Here is an 8,642-nt window from a genome sequence, read left to right as displayed (position 1 = left end):
GCTTCAACAAAAATCAAAGTGATTCGATATCAGGTCTTAAAGTGAACTTGTCCGAAATTTTGTGTGGGAGATACCGGATGGAGTGGACAAATATAGTCTATATTTGAACCGGATCTATATCTGGTAGATATATTAGGATGTGTAAAGTATGGACCAATTCGGCCACTCCCTTCAAGAGTTACCGTACGAACAATTTTTCCGAACATTTTTGAACTTTTGTGGGGGAGGTTCCTGAAGGAGTGGACCTATATGGCTTTTCTTCGAACTTAAACTATGTTTGGACAAAATATTACGAAAGCCAAATTTTGGACCGAATCGGCAGATCCGTTCTAAAGTTATCTTGCGCAGAAACCACCTCACACGGTGTCATCATTGTTTTTTGCAACTTTCATGCTATTTTCTCAGGATATATGGACTTGCCGCTAATGAAACTTGTACCGTCGTATGGGGGCAGTGAATACAAGTTGCTAAAACAAAAATCAAAGCGAGATGGCCCTAAACTGAACTTTTCCGAAATTTTGTGTGAAAGGTACCCGAAGGAGTTGACCGATTGAGTCCATATTGAGACCTTATCTAAGTCTGGTACAAATTTCACGATGTGCAAAGCATGGACCAAATCGGTTACTTCCTTCAAGAGTTATCGTGCGCACAAATTTTCCGAACATTTTCGAACTTTTGTGTGGGAGGTACCGGAAGGAGTGGACCGATATAGCCCATCTTCGAACCTAAACTATTGTTACGTATCCGCCTAATGCGGCGCTATGGTGGGGTTCCGGCTTGCTCATACGAGGAACATTTATTCAGGGGGTTCTCAACCCTGCCACCATCAGCCCTAGGGGTCGAACAATCAATTTCAGGAAGAGGAAACACACACATACAAAATAAAACGACAATACACCACACGACCATGACTCAGGGACTTGGTGTTTCTTGTCCCCACACTCAGCCCGCCCATCCTTGACCCTTTTGTCCAAAAAAACACAATATTAAAGGGCCCCATATCCACGACCACCTACCTCATTTGCAACCTACAACCTAACTTTCCTCTCTTACAAATAAACACTTAGAAATTCATATTAATCGATACAATCAAACATTAAAAACATTTATTTTCATAGTTAGACAGATTAATCCTATACTTAAAACATATTTTATAAACAAAAACTGTCAGAATAATGAACTTCTAACCCCTATCGTTTTCTGTGAGTCAAAATCTCAGATTACCACTAGTATACAAAAAGGATGTTTTATATTTATGCCAAATCTGGCCACTTCATTAAACTCTGTTTCCCTCCTAATCGAGCTCGGTTAGTGGCAAAAGCTGGACGTTACCATATGGTCCAGAATACACAATTAAACAAAACCAGGAAATTCCTTCTTATATTTGGGGCAACCCTATACCCACTTTTCTTACTAGGAGTTAAAAATCCTCACATTAGCACACAAAAATTTGTCTTAGATTCTAATGAACTAACTACTGACGATCACAACTTATTCTAACAAACAAATATTTTGAATTTTTCTTCGTCTTGGTTTGACTTTTTTCTTTAAAAATTAATCATGTATATCTTATTTTTCATTCCAGTTATCATAAAGCGCGCATGCGCAATCCTTGGCAAACCTCGTTATGTATCAAGCCGATGGATCAACTTTCAAAAGGTATGTAGACACAAATAATTATTTTTACCTCGTATCCAGATACTTATTTATTTTTAATTTCAGGTATGTTTTTGGGGAATTTCTTAGTGGCGTTTCTCCTCAAGTACAATCATCTTCTTCGGCACTTTGGAATTACTCGAGCATTGCCACACACAGGACTTTGCGCCAATAGCAGTCTATCCTCAAAACTTTGGATGGTTATGTTTTAAAGATTTTTTTGCGGTTTCCATAAAAATTTGGCTGGCTTCCTCCTGGCCAATATTTGGAGGAGCCAGTGTTTTGTCTGTTTTTGGTTGCGGTTAACTTGGATTTTGGCGATATCTTTAACAAACACAAAAAGAAACAAACATTCAACAATAAGCCTACTGTTTAAGCACTATGTATATTAACTTACATTTGTTTGTACGCACAAAAGCATAAATTTAATACACAACCAAAACACAATCAATAAAAACAAGAAACTTTTCTTTTTGTTCAATAAAAATATTTAATTTAAAAAAGAAAATCCACTTTTATTGCAAGACTATTTTTATTCTTATGTACAAAGACAATTGGTTATTTGTTACAATCCAAAGGCTAATACAAGGGATATTTTCCCTCCGTTATGCCTTTTATAGGGCCGCCATCAGCGTGAATTTTCATTTTCTCTCGCGTTTTCGCGCATTTTCCGACGTTTACCAGTTTCCATTATGTTCGCACCTACAGAACCCTTTAAGTCCCAACAGTGTTGTATTCTTTTACAGGTTTTCACCTGGCAACACTGTAAATCTAGCATGTGAACCGGCCGCCTAAAATATCCGGTTCAGTTCTAATTTGCCGACACCTACGTTCACCACGTATTTCAAATGCTGCCTATTCTTACACACAACTAAATTTGGTAAACGCCATAAGGCCCACGCAACACTATGTTTGGACAAAATATTACGAAAGCCAAAATTTGAACCGAATCGGTGCATCCCTTCAAGAGTTATCGTGCGCTCCAGCCAGCAGGACAGACAGACAGACGGACGGACATGGCTAGATCGACTCCAAATTGTCTGAAACACATTTCGTCCAAACATACTTGGGGTCTAAAACTATTATTTCGATGAGGCACATTTTCATCGTATCAAAGTGTATATCGAGCCCTTCCCGCGAAAAAGGTGTAAGCACAAAAAAAGAAATTTTACAGGAGACGGTTTTTATACCCTACACCACTATGTGGGGAGGGTATTATAAGTTGGTTTTGGCCAAAAAGTTTGTAACGCATCGAAATAATGGTCGTAGACCCATACTTATATATACCAAAATGAATGTCTCGACGAGCTGAGTCGATCTGGCTATGTGTGTCCGTCCCTCTGTCCGTCTGTCCATCTAAACCTTGTAATCACGCTACAGGTCGCAATTTTGATCGGATCGTCACGAAATTTTAGATGTTGATGAGGGTCCCGGAGGTGAAGAAGCCTATTGATTTTGGTAATGGTCGGACAATATTTAGGGGTCGGAATGGGCAAAAAACTTATTGACGGAAAATGTCAACGTTTTATTTCAAAGCGAATATCTCCGTATCTATAAGGGGTATATTAAAGGCAAAGCCTGCTAATGAAAGCAGAAAATATCACCTTTACAGCGATGTATGGTAAGTTGTCGTAGGTGGTCAAACAACGAAGATATCGCAATAGTCGCTTATAGAACCCAACTTTTCATTTATTCGATTTTAATTCTAATGACGAATAACACAGCTTTTGTTGGATACTTTCCAAAAACAAAACCTGGCTATGAAAGTAGAAATTCCTGTCTTTACAATGATGCAAAGTAGGTTAGCGTAGGTGGCCAAATAACGGAGATATCACAATAGTCGGTAATACATCCCATTTTTCCACTTTTAAAGAAATCACGCTACAGGTCGTAATTTTGATCGGATCGTCACCACATTTTGGGTGTTGATGGGGGTCCCGCAGGGGAAAACGCCTATTTATTTTGGTGATGGTCGGATAATATTTAGGGTTCGAAATGGGCAAATAACTTTTTTGGAGAAAAAGACGATGTTTTTCTCAGCTTTTAAAGGGGGTATGCCAAAAGCAAAACCTGCTAATGAAAGTAGAAAATATCGCCTTTGCAACGATGTATAGTAGGTGGTCAAACAACGAAGATATCGCAATAGCCGCTAATAGAACACAACTTTTCATTTTTGCGATTGTAATAATAATGACGAATATGACAGCTTTGGTTGGGGACCTTCCAAAAACAAAATCTGACGATGAAAGTAGAAAATCCCATCTTTACAATGATGCAAAGTAGGTTGGCGTAGGTGGCCAAATAACAGAGATATCGCAATAGTCGTTAATACATCCCATTTTTCCATTTCTTTGTAATCACGCTACAGGTCGCAATTTTGATCGGATCGTCTCGAAATTTTGGGGGTTAATGGGAGTCCTACATAGGAAAAATCCTATTGATTTTGGTGATGGTCGGATAATATTCAGGGGTCGGAATGGGCAAACAACTTATTTCGAGAAAAAGTCAACGTTTTATTTCAAAGCGAATATCTCCGCTTCTATAAGGGGTATATCAGAAGCAAAACCTGCTGATGAATGTGGAAAATATCGCCTTTGCAACGATGTAGGTTGTCGTAGGTGGTAAAACAATGAAGATATCGCAATAGTCGCTTTTACAACACAACTTCTCATTTTTGCGATTTTAATAATAATGACGAATAGCACAGCATTGGTTGGGGACCTTCCAAAAGCAAAGTCCGACTATGAAAGTAGAAAATCCCATCTTTACAGTGATGTAAAGCATGTTGGCGTATGTGGCCAAATAACGGAGATATAGCAATAGTCGGTAATATGTCCTATTTTTTTCATTTTTTGTAATCACGCTACACGTCGTAATTTTGATTGGATCGTCACGAAATTTTGGGTGTTAATGGGGGTCCCACGGAGGAATAAACCTATTGATTTTGGTAATGGTCGGATATTATTCTGGGGTCGGAATGTGCTGGTTGATGGTTGACATACATCCCACTTTTCTATTTTTTTATTTGAGTTATTCTGACGATGCACTTAAACGCGTTTCAATAAAATTGACCTGTATTAATGAAGACATTCAGAGCAAAGGCGCTAAGCTATCCCAATTTTAACATTTTGAACTTTTACCAGTCAAAAGCTTATGCACAGGGGAAATGGTGTAGGGCATCACATAGTCGGCCCCGACCCGACTATAGCCTTGGCTCACTTGTTTTTTGTTTGACGAGTTGTGGCTTTGTTTTTAAAGTGCTTACTTAAGCCAAAGTAGCATCTGTTGGCCAATACAGTTCTTCTTTTTATTTCACTACTGATGTCGTTTGTTGTGTTTACGGCGGTGCCGAGGTATACGAAGTCTTTTATTACCTCAAAATTATAGGAACCAACTTCAACAGTTGGTCCGATCGAATAGAGGCATTGCGCGTCGACACCATCAGCTTGGTCTTCTCGCCTTTTACCGCCAGACCCACTTTCGCAGATTCTCCTTCGACCTTCATAAAGGTATCGGTTACTTCTTTTACTGATCGTCCCATTATGTCTATATCATCAGCATAAGCAAGTAACATGTGGCTATTGGTGTAGATTGTGCCACTTCTTTTGACGTTTCAGGATGTTGAAAAGCTCACACGAAAGGCTGTCTCCTTGCCTAAAACCTTTTGGAACAAAACTCTTCGGAGAGGTTCTTTCCTATTTTAACTGAAGATCTTGTGACTTGTGATCATTTTACAAAGCCGAATGAGCTTTGCGGGGATACCAAATTCAGACATTGCTTGGAATACCTTTGAACGTAGCGGGCTGTCGAAAGCTGCTTTATAATCGACAAAAACGTGGTAGGTGTCGATCTGCATCTCTTGGGTCTTCTCCAAGATTTTCCGCAGGGTAAATATCAGGTCAATGGTTGACTTGCCAGGTCTAAAGCCGCAATATCCCTGACACTATCTTGTAGGCGATAGGGAGAAGACTTATGCTCCTATAGTTGGAGCATAAAGTCTTATCTCCTTTCTTATGGACGGGACACAGGATGCTCAGGTTCCAATCGTCGGGTACGCGTTCTTCCTGCCAGATGGAGCTAACTAGCTGATACATACACCTGCCTTATTATTTTTCAGCCGGTTTATTGCTATCTTTACCTCATCTTGGCCGGTTGGTATATATTCAATACCATCTTCTGGGATTGGATCTGTGGTATCTTCGTCGACTTCGCTACTATTGGATACCAACAGTTTGGAAAATGCTCTTTCCATATCCTTAGCACACTATCTGTATCAGTTACCAGATTACCTTGCTGATCTCTACAGCAGGATGTGCCAGTTCCAAAGCCATCTTTGGTAGACTTTTCGGACTTCATTCTGTCTCCTGTACATCTCGATTTGTTCACACTCCCGCTTTTCCATCTCTCTCTTTTTCTGTGGAAAAGACATTTCTCTTCTCTTCTTTTCTCCCGATACCTCTCTTGTGCGCTACGTGTTGCTACTGATTGTACAGTAGCCCTATATGCCGCATTTTTCTCTTTGGTAGCAGCACGACATCCTGGTCATACCATGGATTCCTTGGTGGAGGTCTCTGGTATCCAAGTACTGATTTTCCTGATATGTTATCGGGATGAGGAGTGCTTTGATTAAGCAGGTAGTGGTCCGAGTCTATGTTTGCACCTCGGAACAATCGTACATTCAACACGCTTGATGCATGTCTTCCATCTATCACAACGTGATCAATTTGATTTCTTGTTCTTTGATCTGGCGACAGCCAGGTGCCCTTACGAATATCGAGATGCTTAAATCTGATACTGCTAACTACCATGTTTCTTGCAGCTGCAAAGTCTATCAGCCTCATACCATTGTCAGATGTTTCACTGTGAGACTGACTTTCCCGACTGTTGGGCCAAAGATATTCTCCTTTCCAATTTTGGCATTAAAATCGCCTAGTATAATTTTAATGTCATGGGCATGGCAACGGTCATAAGTTTCTTCTAAGCGCTTGTAAAATACATCTTTGGTCTGTTCGTCCTTGTCTTCAGTGGGAGCATGAGCGCAAATAAAGCTGGTGTTGAAGAATTTTGCTTTCAATCTAATTGCAGCGAGTGTTTCATTCACTGGGGTGAAGCTGGAGACCAGATGTTGTAACCTCCGACCAACTACAAATCCGCAACCAAACTCATGCTTTGTGTCATGGCAGCTATAATACAGTGCGTCACCTTTAGGTGTTGTTGTAACGCCTTTCCCGTTCCATCGTATTTCCTGTATGGCAGTAATGTCGGCCTTGTACTTTTCAAGTACATCTGCCAATGCGTAAACTGCACCTTCTCTATAAAGAGTGCGAACATTCCAGGTGCAGATTCGCAGATCATGGTCCTTAAAACGTTTGCGGGGGTCGTCAACTTTTGAGGGATTTGTTTTTCTTTTCTTTCGTTTTTTCATAGTAGGCTGTTTTTTCTAGGGGACGGTTACTAACCCGACGCCCAAACAAAAGTTTTTAACATTATTATGGGTGAACGAGCGGCACATGTTAGCTCACTACCTTTAACAGGTGTTAAAGGCAGTTCCCCAGGTGACACCACGGGGAGGTCAGTGTCCACTTGAGGTGAAAGAGGGACCAAGATAAATCCTCGGCTTTGTCATGTTAAAACCGTTCAGGACCGTTCCATGGTATCTTCCATCCCCTGACGTAGCCTTATGTTTGTGACAGTCCATGAAAAAATATTCTTTAATAACCCACGATTATGGCTGTGATAGTCCATGAAAAAATATTTTTTTAAAAATACCACGATTATGGCTATAATAGTCCATGATAAATTATAATTTAAAAATAGTCCATGGATGTGCTAGTCCATGAAAAAATATTCTTTAAAAATCCACGATTATGTTTGTGATAGTCCGTGAAAAAATATTCTATAATAACACTGTGCAACATTTTAGAGGTGATCTTGTGCAAACAATTCGAACTCTGGATTTTTTGAAAGTACAGACCCAAACGACAAGAAACTCTAGTTTGGTTTTGCTGTGTCAGATCCAGCTTGGATTTTATGGCCAAATCTAAACTTGGTTAAATATTGAGTTTTTAAAGAAATTCGGCTCTATATCTCTGAAACCAATGCGAATTTTCTGCTGACCTCTGAAGCAAATTTGTAGATAAGGACAAGAATAATATATTTGGAGAAATAATGAACTCAAAAATCTACAGTTATTGCCTCAAATTTCAAAATATATGCAAAAATTCCACAATTTTTGTACATTTCGCACCGTATCTCCAAAACCGTAAATGTCTTCTGAATATTTTCTTTTGGAAAAATATTCCCTCGAATGTAACACACAACTCTTCAGAACACGTCATTGTTGTCAAATGCCTCTATGCCTTTGTTTTCAGTACATTTTTCAACGACGATTTAATAAAAATGTCAATAATGTAGTGAAATCCGAAATGCGAGAATAAACTGTTGGTGTGAACTGTATTTGAAATACGTGTTATAAAAGATATGATGCAAAATACAGCTGAAACAACATAAAATAAGCATTTTAGAGTTTCAAAATGTTCTAAAGAATTGTTGAGAACTTTATTTGGAAGATTCTTGCAAAAGGTTACTTGGTTCAACTCCCAATAGTTTAGCCGATACTGACCAGAATTTCAGCAATTATGTAAAATTTTCTATATTTTATAGATTTTGATGCTCTAGATGGAGTTTTTCTTATGTGGTTTGGTCTAAAGATAAGTTATACTAGTTTAGTGCTACAATATTGCTAAAGACAGCTAAGCCAAATTCCTATTCGTTTCTGAGATGAAGGCCTGATAAATGAAAAAAAAATGTAGATTCCGAACTGGATCTGACAGGACAAAACCCTACTAGGGTTTTTGTAGTCTAAATATGTACTTTCAAAAAATGCATACTAGAAGTTGTTTGCATCAGTGTTGCATAGTAGTAATCCACGATTCTTAAAAAATCCACGATTAGGGCTATAATAGTCCATGATAAATTATTCTTTA

Source organism: Musca autumnalis, unplaced genomic scaffold, assembly GCF_047663935.1.
Source record: "Musca autumnalis isolate F117 unplaced genomic scaffold, ASM4766393v1 scaffold_1, whole genome shotgun sequence".
NCBI classification, from domain to species: domain Eukaryota; kingdom Metazoa; phylum Arthropoda; class Insecta; order Diptera; family Muscidae; genus Musca; species Musca autumnalis.
Note: the sequence above shows the minus strand (reverse complement) of the source record.